The sequence below is a fragment of the Gracilinanus agilis genome, chromosome 2 (assembly GCF_016433145.1).
Source record: "Gracilinanus agilis isolate LMUSP501 chromosome 2, AgileGrace, whole genome shotgun sequence".
Taxonomy (NCBI): domain Eukaryota; kingdom Metazoa; phylum Chordata; class Mammalia; order Didelphimorphia; family Didelphidae; genus Gracilinanus; species Gracilinanus agilis.
Window position 1 is genome coordinate 17,831,050 of NC_058131.1, and position 24,900 is coordinate 17,855,949.

The 24,900-nt window shown below is 38.2% G+C and overlaps 1 protein-coding gene across 1 annotated transcript in view; it reads right to left on the bottom strand.

Annotated features, from left to right (window-relative positions):
- The window catches only part of ADAMDEC1 (ADAM like decysin 1), a 63,376-nt gene that overhangs the window by 31,348 nt on the left and 7,128 nt on the right, over positions 1 to 24,900 (bottom strand). The window lies entirely within an intron of this gene.

Consider the following 24,900-nt stretch of genomic DNA (forward strand, 5'->3'; position numbering starts at 1 on the left):
GGAAGGAGGAAGGAAGGAAGGAAGGAAAAAAGGAAGGAAGGAAGGAAGGAAGGAAAAAAGGAAGGAAAGAAAAAAGGGAGTAAGGGAGAAAGGAAGGAACAAAGGAATGAAGGAATGGATGGAGGGAGAGAGAAAAAAGAAACAGTGAAACTCAAGGAAAACAAGGGAATGACAAATTAGCACAGAATCACCCTTCCAGAACTGCATTCTTATTGACCATATAGCAGAAAAAAATCTGCTCTTGAGAAGTTTACAATGCAATAAGAGAAAATAAATAGATTGATAAATGGGCCTAGAGTATTTCTTTCTTTTGTTTTAATATTATTTTTAACTCCTTGACAACAAGACCGGTTTTCCCTCTTTCTTATTTCCTCAGCCTTATAGGAAATCACTTTCTAATATTTATTTTTACTCAAAAGTCATGAGAACCTGTGTGACCCTGGGCAAGTCACTTGACCCCCATTGCCTACCCTTACCAATCTTCCACCTATAAGTCAATACACAGAAGTTAAGAGTTTAAAATTAAAAAAAAGTCATGAGAACAAATATTTGAGACAGATTGTAGAGGCCAGGATAAATATAGAATAGTTTGACCATCAGACCATCAACAGCTAACAGGCATTTTCCAAGATTCACTCTGTCCAATTATTATGCTAGGGAGTGGGGATACAAATATAGGAGAAACGGTCCCTACCTTCAATGACTTCATAGCCTAATGGAGGAGACGCATATAGACAAACAGATTCATATATACACAGTATAAATTGAAGGTAATTTTAGAAGGAAGCACTGGGAGAGGTTGGGATTGGGGAAAGCCTCTTGTAGAAGGTGGGATTTGACTTGAATCCTGAAGAAAGCCTGAAAAGCAGGCGGGAAGAGGAAGAGAATTCTAGGCTTGAGGGCCAGCTGGGACAAAAGTACGGAATTAGAAGAAAGGGTATCATGTGTGAAGGATGACAAGAAGGCTAGTTGCAGGAAGCCATCAAAGCCGTGACGCTTAGCACAGTTAGTCACCAGCTCTGACAATCCAGCACGGCAGGTTGTCAGGAGGATGGAAATTCCACACTCAGTTTCCCCTACATGATTCTTTTTACAGTGACATTCACTTGCATTGAGACTATTACAATCAGTCTCCTTATTCGGCTCCAGGGAGACACAGAAAAGCAGTACAGGTTCATGGCAAGAACAATCACAGTCACAGACTACCCACTATCCCAAAATAAACCCCTGTACAAACCCCCAGAGTATAGAAATTTCCCCTAGAAACAGCCCAGCAAAAAACCAGCAGTTAGTGAGTTAATGCAAGTTTCTAAAGTTCCCAGGAAGAAAATACCTGGCCTGAGTCTGTTCCCAAACTCCCACAGACCAAAGAAACAGTGAAACACAAGGAAAAGAAGGGAATGACAAATTAGCACAGAATCACCCTTCCAGAACTGCATTCTTATTGACCCTATAACAGAAAGAACAGCAAACATACTTTTACAAAAATAGTGAAAAGTGAAAGAACATCATGGGGACAATATAAATGATTTAATTAGTTAAAATATAATTAACTATTATGCTTAGCTAGGAACTAATGTTCTTGTACCTTACGGATGGCTGAAAATAATAAGTTTCAGCTAAGCCATTCCATAATGAATAATTCTTAACAAGCTGGCTTCTTTGTTTAACCACAGTAAGATAATTAGTAAATGACAATCATATGATGTTTCAAGTTAATATGTGATTTTTTTTTAAACCCTTAACTTCTGTGTATTGGCTCCTAGGTGGAAGAGTGGTAAGGGGTGGGCAATGGGAGTCAAGTGACTTGCCCAGGGTCACCCAGCTGGGAAGTGTCTGAGGCCGGATTTGAACCCAGGACCTCCCATCTCTAGGCCTGACTCTCCATCCACTGAGCTACCCAGCTGCCCCTTAATATGCGATTTTGAATGTATGGGAAAATTAAAACCTGTATGAGAGCATAAAGATAAAAGAGTATAAAAATAAATCAGCAGATGGCAACAAAGAACAGCCTCTGCAATTTCACTTGCAGTCTGGCTCGTTTTCATTTCATTTTCACCATGCCATCCCACCTCCAGAGACCCTACCAAGCAAAGAGCGGGTTCTTCGCAGCTAGTGCCTTTGGATTGTAGAATATAGGGTAGAAGTGGTCCATGGAAGGAAAACGTTTAAAAAATACAATGTATTTGAAGTATCATATTATGTTTTAGGAAAGCCATGGAGAGAAGCCAGAGGAGGGCAAACATGATGGCCAAGAATTTAGAGCTGAGGCTTTAAGAGAATGGTTGATGTTTATAGTGATTTATGTTGGAGAAGCAAAGGAGGAGATGATGACTACCATCTTTAAGGATGTAAAAATATCTGAGATCACTTTATTCTGCTTGTTTTCAAAAGGCAGAATTAAGAATAATGGGTAGCCAAATTTCATGAAGGCAGATTTAGGCTTCTTATAAGTAAAATTCCCTTTCTGACATATCCCACTATGGAAAAGTCTGCTTCCAGAGACATGCCAAATTAAGAAGCATTTATTAATCATTTACTATTTGTCAGGCACTGTGTTCATTTTGGAGGTCTTCAATCAGAATCTGAACAACAACTTGTCTAATGAATGATTTAAAAGAGATTCCAGTTCAGATATAGATTAAATGAGATGGCATGCTACTATCTATCCATGTTGATCAACTTTTCGTTGCTCACACAGGAAGTTCCATCTCCCATCTCTCCCTCCATGCCTAGAATGCTCTCCCTCATCATCTACTTCCCTGGAATCCTTGGTGGAAAGTGTCAAAATCTACTGGGGGGCTTTCCTGTTACCTCAGCTAGTTGTGGCATCTACTTTCACTCTCTTCCTTTTATTCTTTTTTTATTTTTTATTTTTTTAAACCCTTAACTTCTGTGTATTGGCTCCTAGGTGGAAGAGTGGTAAGGGTGGGCAATGGGGGTCAAGTGACTTGCCCAGGGTCACACAGCTGGGAAGCGTCTGATGCCAGATTTGAACCTAGGACCTCCCGTCTCTAGGCCTGATTCTCAATCCACTGAGCTACTCAGCTGCCCCTTCTTCTTCTTTTTATTCTGATTATTTTTGTGTGTGTTCATATTATATATTATTAAGGAGTTATTAAACTAATGAAGACTCGGATTCAGACCTTATGCTTGTTTAATTGCTGACCCCTGAACCCCTTCTGACTCTGCATTTTGGTGATTCTGCAACATCTTAAATCATCTTGTGAGCCTCTGGAAGGCTCTCAGCAGATGTTGATTTATATGAATCCAACTCTGAGCATGAGAAGTGTGGCAATATTTGAGGAGAGCTCGTTTGTCTTCCTGATCCATCTGGAGGAAATGAGAAGTGGCCAGAATATAAATGTTCCACTGAATATACAAAGAACTACATGGGCTAAACTGAGGCCTGGAATGGCGGTCATGAAATGGCTGCAATCTCTGACCACAAGTATTTTTACCCCTGCAGAGTCCTTACCCTCCCCTTGCCCCAGGCAACTTGGGTCAGAGAGAAGAGCATGATCAGAGAAGAAATATTGCCAGTCTGTCCACTTGGAAAGCAGCAGAGCAGTGCAGTGTGGCCATTCCTGGTCAGCAAGATGTAAACATAGATAGAGATGGCAAATGTCAACTTCAGAGAATCCCTGAAGGGGGCCAGATGCTGAGGGAAAAATCAACATCAGCAAAGATCAGCATGGCACAAGGGGGTTCCGCCCCTATAGAAGAATGGGAAAATGGTGGTATTAAACTTTAACAGCACTGAGATCGGGAGTGGGGGGGGGTGAGACTTAAATCTAGGAAAGGAGAAGAGATGTGTTAAAAAATATGCAAGACAAAACTTAATATTCAATACAGGAAAAACAACCCATTTGCATACACCAAAGTTCATCCTTCCTTTACTCTAGTTTTGTGGAGAACAGCATGGTTCTATTTACTCAAGTTTTTAGCTTTGTACTTACATCCTCAGAATATAGCCTTTTGAAATGTATACCATGTTATTCCTTCACACTACTCTTAAACAGAACTATTTTGTAAAAATGATTTTTTGTTATCTTTACTTTCTACACAAGCTACTCCTCTCCCCATATCCTTTCCCCTTGTCTTTCACAGAAATTCCTCTCATACAAAAAAGAATTTATGGAAAAGAGTAAAAGAAAAAAAGTCAGAAAAATCAATCAACACAATGAAAAAGATTGGAAGTTAAATGTCATATTCCTTATCCATATCCAAAGAAGAGCAGGGAGGAGATAGATTCTCATCTCTTCTTTGGGTTCAAGCACATTCTTGAAAATCTAGCAACATTGCATTTCAATTATTTTGTAGATTTTTTCTTCCATTTACCCTGTTTTTGTAGTATATATTGCCTCCTGTTTATTTCACTTTGTATAAGTTCATATAAGTTTTCATGTGTTTCTCTGTTTCAATCACATTCATCACTTCTCACAACAGTCTTATTCCATTGTATTCATGTAGCAGGATTTGTTTAGTCATTCCATCATGAATGGACGACAGATGGGTTTCCAGTTCTTTGCTACCAAAAATAAGTATTGCAACTCTTTTGATGTATATGGAAGCCTTCTTTCTCCCAACCTCAATATTTCAGATCCAATAAATATGAGAATTTTCTTGGTTCAAACAGAAGTGAGGCCAGAGTTTTAAAAGATAAATGAGTAGGCACAATATTTTAATAATACAATCAAATTATGAAGGCAATTCTTTTGGTTGCTTAAGGAACGATCTGTATTAAACATTTTTTGTGGAAAATATAGCAGCATTTGAGGAGAGCTTGCCTGTCTTCCTGATCCAACTGGAAGAAATAAAAACGCCTCAGAATATAAAAATTCCCTTGATTATACAAATGGGCTACATGGCTAAACTAAGAAATACAATGGTGGTCTATGGCCTAGCCCAACACTTGGCACATACTAGCCAATTAATAAATGATTCTTAACTTATTGACTTTATAGGCATTCAGTTAGGTACCAAAAAAAGTAAATATAAAATAGAGATATAAAGTAATGATGGGGAAAAGGCCTATTAAAAAGGGGCAGGGAGGAGAAAACAAAATCAACTTTACTTAGGAGATGATGCTTGAAGTAAGCTTTTAAAAGAGGTGGGGAATTTTATAAAAAGAAAGGCAAAGAAAGGAGTACATTCCAAGAATGGAGGGACTTGTTGCCTGAAGAAAGGGGAGAGTCAGAATATCATGAAGAAGACAGAAGGAGAAGCTAATGGGACTGGACCACAGAATGCAAGAATATCAATGTGCCATGATTCTTTTTTTTTCATTTTTTAACCCTTATCTTCCATCTTGGAGTCAATACTATGTATTGGCTCCAAGGCTGAAGAGTGGTAAGAGCTGGGCAATCAGGGTGTGACTTGCCCAGGGTCACACAGCTGGGAAGTTTCTGAGGCCAGATTTGAACCTAGGACCTCCTTTCTCTAGGCCTGACTCTCAAACCACTGAGATACCCAGCTGCCCCCTGCCATGATTATTAAAAGATAGTCTGGAGCCATATTGGGAGAAATTTAAAACAAAAAAATAGAAGAATTTGCTTTTTGTTTATTTATTTATTTGTTTGTTTATTGCTTTTGTTTATTTTTCCCTACTTTAATACAGGATCGTGTATTAGTAGAGTTATCACAGGGCATTCCAAAATAGAACAATGCCTCTCTTCAAATATCCTAATGATCATATCCAAACCCTGGCTGCCCATCTCATCCTTCCTAGGCTGGTCTTCCCCAAATTGGATTGCAGATTTCAATCCCTTTCTTCCCCAGGAGTAAACCCTACAACGAACAAGAAATGTAATGGAGTAGAAGGAATATGACTGGAAAACAGGAGATCACTGAGTTCAGTGGCTGCCTCTGATTTAGAACTGTGGGACCACAGGAGATTTTCAGAGCATCCCTGAGCCTCAGTTTCTGCTTCTAAAGAACGATGATTACAATACATAGAATATCTACCTCACAAAGTTTTTGGGGGGCCAGATCAGTGTGTCAATCAATAAATATTTATGAAGTACCCAAAGCAATCCAGGCACCAATCCTAAGTGCCTGAGATACAAAGAAAGGGAAAACACTGTTCTAAATCTGCCTCTGAAACTTCTGCTCATTGCTTCAAGCTCTGCTCTCTGAGGTTATACAAAACAAGTCACTTCATACAGACCTTTCCATGTTTCTTTGAAATCATCTTTTTCCTTCTTTCTTATGGCACACTATTATTCTACCATAGTCCTATATAACCTCTTAGTTCATCATTAATCATTCCTTGATTGATAGATATCCTTTTAGCTTTAGTTTCCTTCCTTTTCAGTTTGTTGTTATTTTACTACCACAAAAAAGGGCTACCATAAATATCCGTACATATAGCACCTTTTCCTGTTCCTTTGATCTTGTTTGAGTAGAGTGCTAGCAGTGATATGGAATAGGCTGTTTAGTGAATAACTTTTTGTGTATAATTTCAAATTGCTTTCTAGAATGGTTGCAGCCCTTCATGAGCCCACCAACAGGGCATCAGTGTGCCTGTTTTCTCAGAACCCTTCCAATAGTTGCCATTTTCCCTTTTTGTCTTTGCCAAATTGTGAATGTGAAACTCAGAATTGCATTAATCTGTACTTCTCTAATTATTAATGCTTTAGATCATTTTTCCTATGGCAATAACCTCAGTTTTTCCCCTTGACTCCTGTCTGTTCATATCCCTAAACTATTTGTCAAATGGAAAATAATTCTTTTTCTTATAAATTTGGATTAGGTCATTACATATCTTGGAACTGAGACCTTTGTCAGAGAAAATGACTGCAAAAATGATTACTCAGTAAATTGTTTCCTTTTTAATCTTAATTTTATTAGATTTATTTCAACACAAACTTTTTTTTAAAACTCTTACCTTCTGTCTTGGAGTCAGTACTGTGTATTGGCTCCAAGGCAGAAGAGTGGTAAGGGTAGGCAATGGGGGTCAAGTGACTTGCCCAGGGTCACACAGCGAGGAAGTGTCTGAGGCCAGATTTGAACCCAGGACTCAACACAAACTTTTAAAAATTTACATAATCCAAGTTATCCATTTTATTTTCTGTGATCCTTTTTGTCCCTTGTTCACAAACTTTTCCTCTACCAATAGAAATGAGAGACAATTTTACATGTTTATCTAATTTGTTTATGATGAAAGTTTACATACACACACACAAACATATATATGTTGCATATCCATCAGGAACTTATCTTGTTATAAGGCATGAAATGTAACTAAAAATCTATTTCTTCTATGCTGCTGTCCAATTTGAGACTGGCACCCAGTCTTGTTCCCCAGAATAATATGTCAGAAATTTACTATCTTTCACCAAGTGATAGATGAAAATCCCTAGTACCAATGGGAGTTAAAAAAAATGCAAAACAACACAACATGTCCTTGAGATTCCTACAAATACTTTATACCAGAACAACATCCCCCAAAAAGTATTTTCCTTGGTCACCTGGGCATAAAATGGATCTATAAACATGTAAGAACAATGTTTTCTTAAATTAATTTATTTAATTAATTTAGAATATTTTTTCATGATTCATGTTCTTTCCCTCTCCTCCTCCCTCCCCCCTCCTGTAGCCAATGAGCAGTTCCACTGTGTTTTACATGTATCATTGTTCAAAAACGATTACCATATTATTGATATTTGCACTAGAGTGATTATTTAGTGTCTACATCCCCAATCATATCCCCATCAACCCATGTGGTCAAGCAGCTGTTTTTCTTCTGTATTTCCACTCCTGTAGTTCTTTCTCTGAATGTGGGTAGCATCTTTTCCATAAATCCCCCATAGCTGTCCTGGGTCCTTGCATTGCTGCTAGTACAGAAGTCCATTACATTCTATTGTGCCACAGTGTATCGGTCTCTGTGTACAATGTTCTTCTGGCTCTGCTCCTTTCACTCTGCATCAATTCCTGGAGGTTGTTCCAGTTCACATGGAATTCCTCCGGTTCAAGGAAGTGTTTTTAATAGTTTTTCATATTATTATATTATATATTACATAGTTTAATAATTTTTATATTGAACACTAACAATCTCTAAACTACTTGGAGTCAAAAGCTTTATAAAGTTGAGTCCTAGAGGAAGACTTGGAAATCAAGGGGAGACTAGATGAAGGGCTTATGACCTCTATCCTGTTCTCTGCTTTTAGAGTTGTCCTGATGAAGCTTTCAATGAACTACATCTTATCTGCAGAACCTTATTCAAATGTAAAAAATGAATAAAAACACTCTTGTGGAATAGTACAAAAAACATTAAACATTAAATAATTAAATAAAATCAGAATCATAGCAGACTACCATCTTGCCTTCATACTCTTTCTAAGTTGACATCATAAAAATGACAAGAACAAAATAATAGTAATAACGATAATGATTTCAACTGACACTTCTTCAGGGTTTTAAGATTCTTAAAACACTCATATAATATTATCTCATTTCAATTTTGCGACCAACTTCTGACAACAAAGCTACTCTTAACATACCCATTTTCCATATGAGGAAACTGGACATTTTGAGAAATTTGCAAGATAGTCCTATGGTCACACAACCTACGGGTAAAGGCCTGCTCACTTATACCTTATACCTTTTGGGAACTTTCTGAGTTTTAGTCCTTTAAAAATGCTCAGCAGTGGTTATATTCTGTAATCCTGGTGTAGAATGGCATTATTAGACTATTGGAATTAAAAGGATGGGCTGCTGGGCATAAAATTCTCATCTCATGTTAGAGCATATGCCAGTATTTCATAGCAACTCTCATAAACATAGCAATGAATGAGTATTTTAAATTGAAATGAATTAAATTGGAATGCATTAAATTGAATTGAATTGCTCATATTTTCAAATGAGGGAAAGAGTTATTAAACACCGACTATGTCACTATGTGTTAGGTATTATATAAATCACTTCACAAATATTATCAAATTTGATCTTCACAAGAAACCAAAAGACAGGTACTATTTTTATCACCATTTTCTGAATGAGGAAACTGAGTCAGAACTTAAGTGATATAACTAGGTCAACTAATAAGTGTCTAAGGCTGGATCTGAACTCAGGTTTTCCTGATTCTGGACAGGGCACTATCCATTGCCTACTACTGCCACCTAGATGCCCCCAAAGGCATGTGACTATCTATCTGCCCAGGCTATAAACAGCTGTTACTGCAACTTCAGTCTCCAGTAGTGATTGCTCCATTTCCCTCACCCTGTTAGATAGCTAATAAGTACTTCAGGTGAACAAGTACCTACACGGGCTGACAGCTATAACATACTAATAATCATGGACAATATCTTTATAGAGTTCTAGTTTGGGCCAAGTGTTTAATATTTATAGCTTCGTCAAAGCCTCCTCACAACTCTGTGAAATAAATGTTACCATTATCCCAATTTTAGCAATGAAAAACTCAAGGTAGACAGAGGCTAAGTGACTCGCCCACAATCACACAGCCGATGAATGTCAGGGGCAAGACATAAATTCAGGTCCAGTACTCCAGCCCCAGCACCTTATTGAATCTCTGAATAACTTTCCACCATTTTTGAGACTTCGTGGATTATCTCATTTATCCCCTTTGGAAGGGGGTGGGGAGTTGGAGTGAAAATCCTAGACTGAAGAGATCTTGCTTGTATTTTCTTGCTCCTACTTTTATTTTATGTGCCTTGTCAAAACAGCATCTGAGGTGACTCCACGGATGGGTTTCATTCTTGGAAATTTGTCTCTGGAGGCAGCTGCCAAGTTTATGTTGTGGTAACACTGGAGGTTTTCATGGTTCCTTGTAGGATCTTTGCTGAACACATATCATCGTCGCTTAATTTTATAGCCCTTCTAAATCACTGTGTGTTTGTATATTTTATTGAGCTGTATTACTGGAAGGAACATCATGAAACACAACACTCCCCTGGATGAGAGTTGGTGAAAAAGAAAAGTGTTTATTCCAAGAAAACTGCATGCTGAGTGCTGCCGACTGTCCTAAACAGTGGGATGCTCTTGATTACCATTCCCAAGTTACAATCCCAGAGAATGGTGAGGCAGGGACATTGCCTTGGGAAAGTGCTACCAAGCAAGAGATTAGCCCAAAGGCAAGTAGCAAGAACAAGGAATCAAAAGACTGTATACCCCACTCAGTGGATAATCAGTCTATGTGTAATTAAGATTGGACTCATTTAGGAAATTCAGCTTCCTAGAATTATGGCCTCAAAAATAAGAGGCATCATCATGTCTAACTCTTTACCTCAACCCTAAGTTCTTGCCTGGCCCGTAGTAAGAGCTTAATTCCTGTCTGCAACTTTGTTGATTCTAATAAGCTAATAAAAGTGATCATCCATCCAATCTTCTTAAAGAGTTTCAGCACCTGATAGCTCATTATCTATCAAATCTATCTGTTCTAGGGTCACAAGGCTCTGTTTAGTAGGATGTGATACTATATAATGTTTGCTATATTGTATAACTACTCTATGTAACCAATATTAGAAGGGAAACAACCAACCGAGAAGAAATATTTATAACAAGTTCCTCTACTCATTTCTCAAAGAAAACTGAGGCAAATTTATGAAAACTTAAAGAACTCTTCAATTGACAAATGATCAAAGGATATGAGTAGACAATTCTCAGATTAAAAAATTTTAAGTTATCTTTAGTCATATTAAAAAATGCCCCAAATCACTATTAATTAGAGAAATGCAAATTAAAATAACTCTAATGTACCATCTCACACTTACTAGACTGATTAATATGACAAAAAAGAAAAATGCTAAATGTTGTGGAACTATGGAGGAAAATGGGACACTAATACCCTGTTGGTAGAACTGTGAATGAATATAATCTGTCTAAAAACCCATTTGGAACCATGCCCAGAGATTGTAAACTATGCATACCCTTTGACCACTATTACCTCTGTATCTAAAGAGATCAAAGATAGGGGGAAAGGATCTACTTGAAATTAAATTTATAACAACTCTTTTTGTAATGGCAAAGTGGAAACTGATGCCCATCAATTGGGGAATGTCTGAACCAGTTGTGGTATATATGATTGTAATGGAATACAACTGCTACATAAGAAATGATGAACAAGATGGACACAAAAAAAAATTAGGAAAAAGTTTTATGAAGTGATGCAAAGTGAAGTGAGTAAAACCAGGAAAACACTGTACACAGTAACAGCCATAAAGTATGATGAGCAACTGTGATTGACTCAACTATTATCAGAAATGTAAGAATTCAGGACAAATCCAAGTTACTCATGATAAAAAAGGCTGTCCACTGTTATGCTTTTTATACACTTACCTTCCACCTTAGAATCAATACTGGGTATTGATTTCGAGGCAGAAGAGTGGTAAGGGCTAGGCAATGGGGGTTAAGTGACTTGCCCAGGTTCACACAGCTAGGAAGTGTCTGAGGCCAGATTTGAACCCAGGACTTTCTGTTTCTGGGCTTGACTCTCAATTCACTGAGCCATCCAGATGTCCCAGCTATCCACTGTTATAGAAGAAATCAACAGAGTCTGAATGCAGATTGAAGTAAACCATTCTTCACTTTATTTCCTCCATGAGTTTTTCTCTAGTGTAAACAATATATCTTGCTTCACAACATGATTAATGTTGAAATATGTATTATATGAAAGCACATGTACAACTTATATCATGTTACTTACTGTCTTAGGAATGGAGGAGGAAGGGAAGAGACATGGATCAGAAAATGTCAGAAAATTATTATTGACAATTCTATCAAGGAATCTGGAAAAAGAAATTAAATTTTATACACACACACACACACACACACACACACACATATATATATATATGGATAGATAGATAGATAGATAGATATGGTATTCATGGTATTCTGTTACTTCAATCCATTGATACTAAACATTTACTCTGAAAACCAGTGTACTGTTTTTGTGGACAAATCTTCAATTCAGATTTTTTTTTTAATTTTAAACCCTTAACTTCTGTGTATTGACTTATAGGTGGAAGATTGGTAAGGGTAGGCAATGGGGGTCAAGTGACTTGCCCAGGGTCACACAGCTGGGAAGTGTCTGAGGCCGGATTTGAACCTAGGACCTCCCATCTCTAGGCCTGGCTCTCAATCCACTGAGCTACCCAGCTGCCCCCTCAATTCAGATTTTGATAGTATTTTCCCCCAAACTTTCCCTTCTTGTGGCTAAGTACTCCTATTTATTTCAATGAAATTTCTTACAAAATTGTTTCTATTCTCATATAAATACCCTAAGGATAATTATAGTAATAGCTGGAGAGAGAGAGGGAGAGAGAGAGAGAGAGAGAGAGAGACAGACAGACAGACAGACAGACAGACAGACAGACAGACAGACACAGAAACAGAGAGACAGAGACAGAGAAACAGAGAGAGACACACAGAGAGAGAGAGACAGAGAGAGAGGCTTTCTTTTGATACTTATCATAGTCCTGTGGGGTAGATGACATTATCGTGACTCTCATTTTGTAGATGATGAAGCTGAAGATCAGTACATTTAAATGAGTTATCAGAGACACATAGTAAATGCTGAATGTGGGATTTGAATCTAGGACTCTCCAGATTCCAAGTGCTTTATCTGCTTTGTAATGTCTTTCTTGGATAGGATGGGTAAAAGGGACCCTGATGAGGAACCAAAGAGATTTCAAGGGCACACTGATGTATCAAAACAAAGTAATAGATAGATTACCCTAATTTTCTGAGAACTTTAGGTTTTCAAGATAGGTTAAAATTAAGAGTGTCTAGGGAGACTGAGCTATATGAATTCGATATCTAGATTGTTAAGTTAGAAACCTCATTGGTGCAAAATGTATTTGACTCTACAGCTTCTGCAAAGACTCTGGTATCTCAGAGGAAAAAGAAAGATGATGGAGTGAGTGATTGCATTTAAGTTCAGCTTTTGTAAGTGATACAGAAATTCTATAGATATGTAAATCAGTCTTTAATATCATCGATGAGATCGTCACTATCAGTGATTCAATCCAGTCATGTCTGACCATCCATTGTAACACTTGTCTACAGTCTCTCAGAAGTTAACCATAAGAAATCTATGAGGCTTGCTGGGAGGAGAAGAGAATCAATTCTTTAGTATTCCAAGATAATCTTATATGCCAGAAGTCATTCAGCTATTCTTCAATTGCCCTCAATTTTCAGTTCTTTGCCACCATAAAGAGACCTGCTATAAATATTTGAGAACATATAGGCTCCCCGCCCTTTTCCCTGATCACACGGGGAAACAGGTCTAATAGTGGTATTACTGGGCCAAAAGGTATGAACAATTATATAACCCTTTGAGCATAATTCCACTAGCTTTATTTTTAATGGAGAAACATTAGACCCTTTCTCAAAAAGAATAGGGATGAAGTAAAACTATTCACATGATTATTTTATCTAGTTCTAGAAATTAAAAGTGTAACAATAAAACAAGAAATTTAAATGAAAGGAACAAACACTGACAGAGAGGAGGCTTAAATATCTTTGTAGATGATATCATGGTCTTTTCAAAATTCCAGAGAATCAACAACAACAACAAAAACTATTCAAGATAATAAACAACTTCAACAAAGTAGCCCGACATAAAATAAACCCACAAATCATCATTTTCATATAATAATAAAACCAGGAAAAAACAGAGAAATAACATTTAAACTAACACATAGTGTAGCAACTACATTGGTATGAACATTGTATAACATTAATATTCGTTTTATGATTACGAATTCAAAACTTTTTTTCCTCCTAATGGAGATGTATAGAGAACTAAGCAATTGGAATAAATTCAGTGTTCATGGCTGGTCAGTCTAATATATTAGAGATGAAATTACTACCCAATTTAATTTTCAGATGTAATGTCATATACAATAAAATCCCAACAGGCCAGAGAGAAGGGATGGAGCCAAGATGGTGGTGAAAGCTGAAACCTTTCTGACAGTCCTCCCAAACTAATCTTTAAAAAGGGTCTCAAAATGGCAGGAATCAAAAATCAATAGCAAGACAGAGTGAAGGAGCTCCCCCACTGAATATGAAAGGTAGGCAAAGAGAGTTGATTTTCTTAAGTGGAATGGGAAACAAAACTGCCCACAAAGGAGTTCTGGTCAACCGCCCACTATACCAGGTTCTGCTCCTGTACGTAAGTCAATTTCAGGATCTTGGTACCTTGCCTAGACCACCAACAACAGAACAGTCCAGACCCCAGACCCACCCCTTGAATTCCCAGACCCTGGCACCACCCTGCAATGAAGTAGGAAAATCCATAGTGCTTGGCCCTTTCAAGTCTGCTTTGCAGAGGTGAAGACATAGTCCCAGGACTAAATAGCTTAAGGTGAAGAGCTCTGCAAGACATCTTCAGAGAAGACAGAATCAGCAGCTTTTGGAATTCCCAGACCACAGGCAAAAAAAGACTGGAAAAATGAGCAAACAGCAAAAGAAACACCTAACTTTAGAAAATTTCTGTGGAGACAAAGAGGGAAACACAAAGTCAACAGGAGATGGTGAGATTCAAGCAACCACATGCAAAACTTCAAAGAAAAATGGAACTAGCTTCTTGAGCACTGGAAGAAGTCAAAAAGGAATTCAAAAATCAAATAAGACAGGTGGAAGAAAAACGAGAAAAGGAAATGAAAGTAATGCAAAAACAAAATAGCTTAAAATACAAAGATTACTTTAGAGAATTAGAGGAAAATACAAAAAATACATGAATGAATAAGAAAAAAATCAGGAGTATCAAGAATGATGAAAGATAATAGGAAGAAAGGAAGAGAATTAGAAGATTATCTCTTTTAAGGCTATAAACTGGGAATAAATCCTTAACCAGCCATGAAAGAGAAGAAATGTGAGCTAATGATCCATCAATAGGCACTCATTAATTGTTCTCTATAAGAAAGATTAAAAAAATAATTCTGATTATGTATTAATTTTTAAAAGACATTTGAAATGATACATGCATCTGGAACATGAAGATGACAAATATATTTCCAATAATCACCTTTGCCAAAAGAAGACCTCCAAATATGAAGGAAGTTGAAAAAAAAATCATAGCTTTCCATATTACCAAGAATCCCTCTGTTTATCAGTCCTTCTTCAACATGATCTTGTATTTACTTATCTAATTTCATGTTTTATGTGTTCCTCTATTAGAATCTTAGGTCGCTGGGGGCAGGCATTGCCTTTCTTTTCATATTAATATCCCCAATGCTGGGCCTGACATATATAGTAAAGGTTCAATCAAAGCTTCTTTTTGACATGATTATTGATTTGTGTCCTTCAATAGAATTCTTATTTTGGAAAGCATGCTTTAGAATTTTAGTACCTATACATTACTCTTCACATAATGGTTCCTAAATGTATGGTTACTGAATTAAACAGAGAGTGAAAGATATATGGAAAAAATATATATAAAGAGGGGCATAATGGGGTGGGGAGGTAAACAAAAGTAAAAGAAATATGTACTTGTTATCCATAGGCAAACTTAATATAAATTGACTGGACCTAAAAGAAGGAAACTTTAGGACTAATTCCTTCCTCTGGCTCTAGCTTTATGGCCTGGGTCAAGTCACTCTACTTCTGAGATAATGATACCTGCTATACTTAACTTTTTAGGATTGTCCTAGAACTCACTTGAGGTAGTCATTTAGTCAATACACAAGAAAGTATTTAGTACCAGATGTTGTACTAAGTCAGAGAGATGCATAAAAGGCCAAAGAGAGTAATTGCTTTCAAATACATCATGATATAATGCAGGAGACAACATGCAAACGACAATAGACAAACAAGATATATGCAGGACAAATTGGAGATAGTCTCAGAAGGAAGGCAATAGAATGAAGAGGAATTAGGAAAGGCTTCTTGTTAGAAGGGGGGATTTTAATTGAAACTTTAAACAAACCTGGAGGCAGAGGTGAAAAAGAAGAACTTTTCTTTTTTTTTTTTTTTTTAAACCCTTAACTTTCGGTGTATTGTCTCATAGGTGGAAGAGTGGTAAGGGTGGGCAATGGGGGTCAAGTGACCTGCCCAGGGTCACACAGCTGGGAAGTGGCTGAGGCCGGATTTGAACCCAGGACCTCCTGTCTCCAGGCCTGACTCTCAATCCACTGAGCTACCCAGCTGCTCCCTAGAACTTTTCTGAAACAAACAACATCCGTTGAAAATATCCAGAGGCCGGAATCAGAGTATCTTGTGTGAGCAACAACAAGAAAATCATAAAATCATTGAGTGAGGGGTAATATAAAATCAGGTTGAGAGGAGTGTGAGTGATAGATGTCATTCAAGGAGATACTCATCATCCCTCCTCTCATCACCCTTACTCATAACTGAAAAAAAGAAAGAATACAATAAATCCCCAGAGTTAATGTAATGCTTCCAATTTTTAAGGTAAAATACATAATAACTAGATTAATTCTGAGGTCCCTTATCACTGAAAACCTGTGTCTTTAACGCAAGACTCGTTCAAATTTCATCTCTCATATTTTTACCACCCATGTGATCTTGGACAAGGTGCTTTGCCTCTATGTGTCTCATTTTCCTCATATGGGAAATGTGTGGAAAGTTCTTTGTCACTTTGGAAAACCCACTGAAAGGTTTGGCATTATTGATATGAAGAAGTGGCAAAACAGTGGTAAACACAACTGCACAATGACGGTGCTGCCTTTTAAAGTTAATGGATCTGGTGTCAATTTCTTCCATCAACTGCTCAATATCTGGTGGGAAGATAACATGCACACTCAGGCAAAAACCACTTTTTATGACATTTTATTGAGTTGTTTATGGGATTGATGGTTTTGTTTATTTTATTTTATGATGTGTTTTATTTGGGAGTTTTCTGTTTGGTTTTCAATTCATTTTGTTGTTGATTTTACTTTCCTTTGTTTGGACCAAGATGAACATAGGCTCCTTTGATTGTATCAGCATGGGAAGATGGGCAAGGGGGATGCAACAAAGGGAGGGAGATTCCCTTGACCATCATTGATCATAACCTGACTATGACTTTCATTGATTCAAGCAAGCATAGATTCAGCACCTACTACCTATAAGAAACTGTCTTAATTTCAGTGGGTAAAAGAATCACTGAATGGTATAATTATAGACCTAAAACTACAGAGGACCCCAGAGATCAGTTGGTATAATTCCTTCATGTAAAAGATGAGAAAAGTGAGACTCAAGGATGATAAGTGTCTTTCCTAAAGTCATACAGTTTCTGACCTGGTATATCAACTCATTCTTCTCATTTCCTATATATTTGTGCCAAAGGAAGTTAAAACAAAACTTATCAATTAAAGATGAAGAAAAGGAAAGAGAAAGTGAATTCTTCTATTAGAATGTAAGCTGCTTGAGGGTATTATTTCATTTTTCTCTTTCTATCATCAGGTATTTCTATCTTCTATCTTTCTATCTCTTTCTATTTTCTAGAGCCTTGTTAGGGAACCTACAGCATGGGTGCCAGAGGGGGGCACACAGAGCCCTCTCTGTGGGCATGCCCACTGTTGCTCTAGCACAGAGTTCACGAGAATTTGTTACTAGAAAGCCAGAGGGATTTGGGGTGGGACTGTGCTCCTCCCCTTCTCCATGCAGTTTGCAGTTTGGGCATTCGGTTTCTAAAAGGTTTGTCATTGCTATACTAGAGTATTGAACAGAGTAGGGGTTGAATAGATGCTTGCTAATGACTTATTTGTTGATCAAGCATGAGTTGGAGTAAATAGCTCGAAATTTCTTGATTTTTCTCCAGTGCATAGCAGAGTGCCTAGCAAATATTAGGCGCTTAATAAGTGTTTATCAACTAACTTAGCTTAAAAAGGGAGAGATATAGCAACTAATATGATGTGGTTCCTGCCTTTGTGGAACTTATTGACTTAGTAGGTAGGACTGTAGTTAAACAGGCTTTTGCTGCCCTACCTCTATCAAGGGTCTAGTAGGTTGTGTTACTATACCAGTCCTATCTTTATCCTCATTACATTTATTTAGTGCTTAGAGCTGTATCTCATTTGGGCCTCTAGGAGACAATTTAGGACAGCTTTTGCTAGCATTGTTAGAGGCAGTGAGGTGGCACAGTGGGGAGCACAATTAACTTTGACTCAGGGGGAAAAATTAAGTTCAAATCCTGCCTTAGACACTAACCAGTTGTGTGGCCCAGAGGCAAGCTCTTAATCTCTATCTCCGTTAGTTTTCACATCTTCAAAAATGAGGATAATAGTATCTATTTCCCTGGATTATTGTAAAGAAAAAATAAGATAATAGATATAAAGGGCTTCACTAGCCTCAAAGTGACATAAAATTGGTAGTTATTATTATTATTTTTCCCACTTTGCCAAAGAGAGAATAGATAATCAGTGGTGAAGTCAGTTGACCAATGCCTAACCTTTAGCAAGTTCTAATATCAGGATTTGAACCCAGATCTCTCCTGACTCCAGTTCAGGGCTCTATTCATTATGCCATACTCCATTCACCATAAAACACTGAAGTCCTCTATAGCAATCGAAATGTGATGCTCATAGGATCAGAGAGCTGGACTTCAAAGGGACTTCCTTTAGAGATCATCAGATCTAGAGATGAGTATATATGAATAAGGAGGGGGTCCATTAGATGAGTGAACAAATAAAAACTTTTTAAAAATCAAATATTTATAAAACATTTGCTATGTACCAAGAGCTATTCTAAGAGCTTGAGTTACTGGGAAAAAGGTGGAGGGAGTATCTCCTGCCTTCAGAGAAGTCATACTCCACATGTGGAAAGATTCAGCTCTAGGGATCATGAAAAAGCTCAGAAGTCTTCAATGTGCATTGGGGGAAAGCTGGCAAATCCCAGGGATCCTTGGAGGCCCTGGGGAGTTGTGTGAAACAAAGCTGGAAAATATGAAGAGATTTGATTAGAGATGACCTAGAAGGAAGTGAATTCTCAATTGGTTTCCTAGGCAATGGGGGGGGGGGTCAATGAAGAGGAGCACCAGGATATAGATCTATGGAGAGTGAAATGTAGATGCTATAGAGGCAGAGATAAAGATCTACCCAATACATACATATGTTTGTGTTTCTGTGGACAGATAGATAGGTAGATAGTAGAGAGAAAGACAGGTAGCTAGACATGCTGATGGTGAATGACTAGATAGATACATAGGCAGCTAGGCAGGGGGCAGCTGCTAAGTAGACTGATAGTAGAGGGATGGCTAGATAGATAGGCAGCTGGAAGAGAGATGGAGAAGGAGCAATAGACAGGTGAGAGACAGATGGTAGATAAGTCGCTGAAAAGATAGGCAGTGAGGCATCCAGGAGGTAGATAGGAAGATATTTAGATAGACTGATTGGCAAATGATGGGCAGATAGGTAAGCAGTGAGTAGATAGGTAGATTGATAAATAGAGAATAGATAGGCTGATAGAAGAGAGAGATAGGCAGGTAGTCAGGCAGTACATAGATAGACAGATAGTTGATAGCTAGTAGGCACATAGATAGGCTGATAGATAGATGGATAGATAGATGGAAGGATGGGTAGATAGATAAATGCATGCATACATAGATACATAGATAAATAGATACCTGGATAGATACATACATAGATACATAGATAGACAGGTAATTAATATGTATATATATATATACATATNATGGTAGATAAGTCGCTGAAAAGATAGGCAGTGAGGCATCCAGGAGGTAGATAGGAAGATATTTAGATAGACTGATTGGCAAATGATGGGCAGATAGGTAAGCAGTGAGTAGATAGGTAGATTGATAAATAGAGAATAGATAGGCTGATAGAAGAGAGAGATAGGCAGGTAGTCAGGCAGTACATAGATAGACAGATAGTTGATAGCTAGTAGGCACATAGATAGGCTGATAGATAGATGGATAGATAGATGGAAGGATGGGTAGATAGATAAATGCATGCATACATAGATACATAGATAAATAGATACCTGGATAGATACATACATAGATACATAGATAGACAGGTAATTAATATGTATATATATATACATATATATATATATAATATTAACCCTTTACCTTCCACTTTAGAATCAATACTATGTATTGGTTCTAAGGCAGAAGAGCGGTAAGGGCTAGGCAATGGGAGTTAAGTGACTTGCCCAAGGTCACACAGCTGGGAAGTATCTGAGGCCAGATTTGAACCCAGGACCTCCCATCTCTAGGCCTGGTTCTCAATCCACTCTGCTAGCCAGTTGCTCCCTAGTTGATAAATATATGAAGGTGATGTGGTACAATAGTAGAATGCTGAGTTTATAATCAAGAGAGATATGTGTTTGGATCATGCCTTGCTGCCATTCCACTTGTGGGACCATGGACAAGTTACTTAAACTTTCTTAGACTCAGATTTCTCATCTGTAAAATCAGGAGAATAATTCTGGTGTGTCTCCCTCGCAGTCTTAGTGAGTGACTCAAATAAAATGAAGTGCTTTACAAAACTTAAATGGTGGTATATGCATATGCAAAGGCTCTCTCTGATTTCTTCTTTGGGTTCAGAGTTGACCCTAGGTTCTTGAAATGCCACTGGAATATACAGTTTGACAGGTTTTACCCAATTGGACCAAAAAAATTTAATATATTTAAAGTGCTTCACAAACCTTCAAGTGTTGCATCAGTGTTAATTGCCACGTTCATTAGTATTGGTAGATAGTCCTAATGAGGTATGATGTACACTGACGAAATACCACATCAGAACCAAGAAAACAGTTTTAGTTTGCCAAGTATTTTTTCATGCACACAAGCAACTTATGAAGTATTATGATTCTTATTATTCTGAACTGACATGTGGGGAAACTGAGGCAAAGTTCTATGGATTTTCCAAATATAGAGCCACCAAAGAGCTATTAATCCACTATAGAGAATCATCCTACAGAGGCTCAGAAAGTCCCATCACCAAGGGGACTACAGGACTGTGAATTATTTATAATCATAGCTCCTTTCTGATAAGTGATACTTCTTCTGAAGGAGGAAGAGGGATTTGAACTCAAGTTCTCGGACTTTGAATCTATTGCTATTTCCAAGAATGCTTAAAGAAATCTTTTTATGTACTGAGTTGCACAACTCAGTTGATGTTTACTTCAGCAGAGAGAGCTTTTACACCGACTGGGTCAGTGATGAGCAAACTACAGCAGGCGAGCCAGATATGGCCCCTGAAATGTTCTAACTGGCTGCACAGCATTATTCCAAATCTGATGAATACGAGTAGGATACAATACAACAAAACTTCGAAAGAGTTGCCTTAGAAACAGACTGACAGAGGAGCACTTCCTTTCCTTTGGCCCCCTCTTTAAAAAGTTAGCCCATCACTGGACTGGGTCATTGCTCCTTGAAGTAGTGAGGTCTTAGAGTGGTGATGGCAAACCTATGACACACGTGTCAGCACTGATACACGTAGCTATTTTTGATGACATGCAGCCCCATGAGACTACATAAGGAGAGGTACAGGGCTGCATGCCAAGGATGAAACATTGGCTGTAGTGTAGTGTAGACACTCTGTGCACTATAGATGACAATTCTACCTCTATTAATTTACCTATTTTGGTTCATTAAATACAGTTATAGATTACAATGATACATTTTTGTTATTTAAACTCTAAATATTATTATTTTTAATTCAAATATTTATTTTAATATTTGAATAATAAAATTAAAAATTATGTTTTTTTTTCTCAAAGTGACACCCCCACCCGAATTATGCTCGGTTTTTCGGTGAATTTTGACACATCGAGCTCAAAAGGTTGCCCATCACTGTCTTAGAGGAATGGCTAGTTTGTCCCTATAGATCTGGCATAAAGGGAAGTAGGTTAAATGGTAGAAGACAAAGCAAAGACCAAGAACTCTGACGTGCATCAACCTGGGTGCAGAGAAAAATGTGCTGTATATTCAGTAGACGAAGATTTTTCTGTAAGTTAATGCGATAGGAAGAGAGAGAAAGCGAAGTCATTTTCCCACATCCCAGCTCTCTATTATCATTCTGTGGCCTTGAGTGATTGCCTCAGCTTCTGTGGCTCAGAGTTTCCACAATGGCTAGACTGACTCTTACCCCACAGAGGTTGTGTAAGACGTCTGGGAGAGACTCAGAAAGCAGAATTGGACTCGGGGCTGTGAAAAGGCAGCAGAAACTCTAGCCGGGCCCCTAAAGCAGCAGAGATGTTGCCATCCCACAAATCCAAGTGTGTCCCTTTCATGCTAAAAGGTCATGTTAGCTTTTGGCCCAGGGCTTTAGCCAGAGCCCAGGGCTCAGGTCAGACATGTTGTTGATGGGAAACTTTTTTACTCAAGGATGGCATTTGTCTGAAACCCTCAGTAAGGAGACTGAGACTACTCAAAGGCCAAGGAAGCTGGCAATCTTACTCCTCAGTAAGGAGCCCAGCAAGATCCTGGAGCAATAAAGCCAGCCCCTGGTCTGGCTTACAGGGACAGAAGGAGGAATATGACCTGTATAAAGAGAAGTAAATATAAAAGGAACATCAAAGTGGGAAAGATAGCAAGAGACTCAGGTTCTAGTTCCCTTCTGTCACTGTTTTACCCTACAGCTTGGGGCAAAAAAGTTCAACTCTCCAGTCCTTTATTGTCCTCATTTTAAAAAAATACATTAATTGGATGAATAGACCTTAAAATAATCAACCTCAGAACCAGATTGTCATAGTTCTTAGAGTACTTGTCTTGGAGTCAAGAATGCATGAGTTCAAATTTGGCCTCAGATACTTAACTTATTTGCTGTGTGATTCCAGGAAAATTCCTAGAACTGGGGCAGCTGGGTAGCTCAGTGGATTGAGAGCCAGGCCTAGAGACGGGAGGTCCTAGGTTCAAATCCGGCCTCAGACACTTCCCAGCTGTGTGACCCTGGGCAAGTCACTTGACTTGAAGAAAGAAAGGAAGGAAGGAAGGAAGGAAGGAAGGAAGGAAGGAAGGAAGGAAGGAAGGAAGGAAGGAAGGAAGGAAGGAAGGAAAGAAAGAAAGGAAAGGAAGAAAGGAAAGGAAGGAGTGAGGGAGGGAAGGAAGGAGAGAGAGAAGGAGAGAGGTAGAGGAGAGAAGGAAGGAAGGTGAGAGACAGTCAAAGAGAAGAAAAATAGTTCCTCCCCTCAGGGAGCTTACATTCAAATCCCCTTTCAGTCTTTTCCAGTCAGCATTTCCTCTTCATCATGCCCATCCATTGAAATTCTATTTATCCTTTAATATTTAATTCTGAAGTTCTGTCTTCTCTGAAATTTATAGTATCCTGAAAAAAACAAAATAATCTATAAAAGATTTAGATCCACAGTACAACTAGGCTGAGCAGCTAGGTGGCACAGTGGATAGAGTGCTGAAGTCCAAAAACTTCATCTTCCTCAGTGCAAATCTAATATCAGACACTTAAGAGATATGTGATCCTGGGCAAGTCACTTAACTCTGCTTGCCTCAGTTTCCTCAACTGTAAGTTGAACTCCAGAAGGAAATGGCAAATTACCCCAAAGTCTTTGCCAAGAAAACTCCAAATTGGGTTATAAACAGCTTAGTGCAAGTGAAATGCAAGAGTCAGGCATAACTGAACAACTACAAAAACAACAAAACACACCTAGGTCATGTGTTATGGTGGAAAGAACTCAGTATCTGAATCAGAGGACATTTGAAACCCAAGGATCTGGAGTTTGAAGACCTGGGTTCAAATTTCACCTCTGATGCTTCCTACTGGGGAGCTATGAAAATTTGCTTAACTCACCAAAGCCACCACTTATTCATCAATAAACAGAGAAGACTAGACTAAAAAGTCTCTGTCATGTCTTCCAGCTTCATATACAAATCTTGGTTTCTGACCTATTTATGCAACATTAGGCAAATTGCTTAACCTTTCTGGTTTCATTTTTCCTCATCTATTTAGAGCTGGTCGCTCCCAAATCTAAATCGAGGATTATTTGTCTGAATAAATCCTGCCTCAGACTCTTACTATTTATGTGACATTGAGCAAGTCATATCATTTCCCTGTGTATTGGCCTCCTGCCTTAAAAATTGAGGGGTTAGATTAGAATAGATCAAGGTTTCTTCTTAACTTTGTGTGTGTGTGTGTGTGTGTGTGTGTGTGTGTGTGTGTGTGTGTGTGTGNCTTAACTGTGTGTGTGTGTGTGTGTGTGTGTGTGTGTGTGTGTGTGTGTGTGTGTGTGTGATATGGCTTTCTTGGGTAATCTAGGGAAATCCTGTGGTCCCCATCTCAGGAGAATGTTTCTAAATGCATCAGATAAAGTACATCTGGTTAAAAAGGAAACCAATTATCTGCAAATGAAGATCTAGTGACTTGTCCTTCTAATCAGTTTGCCTTACTGATCCCTTGAAATATACCCATTGACTCTTTGAGGGTCTGTGGACTCCTTTGTAAGGACCCACAAACTAGAAGCAGTAGAGCAGCAGAGGACTTTAAATCTACCTAGTCCAAGTTGTCTCATTTTAATGATGTTGAAATTAGGAGAGTTAAATGACTTGTTCAAAGTCATACTAATAATGAATGTCTGAGGTGGAATTTGAATTCAAGTCCTGTGACTCCAAATCTAATGCTCTTTTTACTGTACAGTGCAGTCCTCTAGGCTATCTTCCAGCCTTGTCTACGACTCTATTTTCTTTGGCTCTTTCAGTCAGAAAGAATTCTTCCCTCCCTTGAACTTATCAAGCTTTAGGTTTAAACCAATGATTCCCAAAGGGGGAATCAACGCACCCTGGTGGGTATTTCAGCCATACAGGAGGGCAGTGATGGCCACAGGTGCATTTATCTTTTCTATTAAATGCTATTAAAATTTAAAAGAAAATTAATTTCCAGGGGGATAAGTAATATTTTTTTTCTGGAAAGGGGGCAGGAGGCCAAAAAAGTTTGGGAACCACTGGTAAACCATCCCCTGGAATTCCTGCCAAACAATGGGTGCCAGGAAGGAAGGGCCAATGACTTTCTTTTT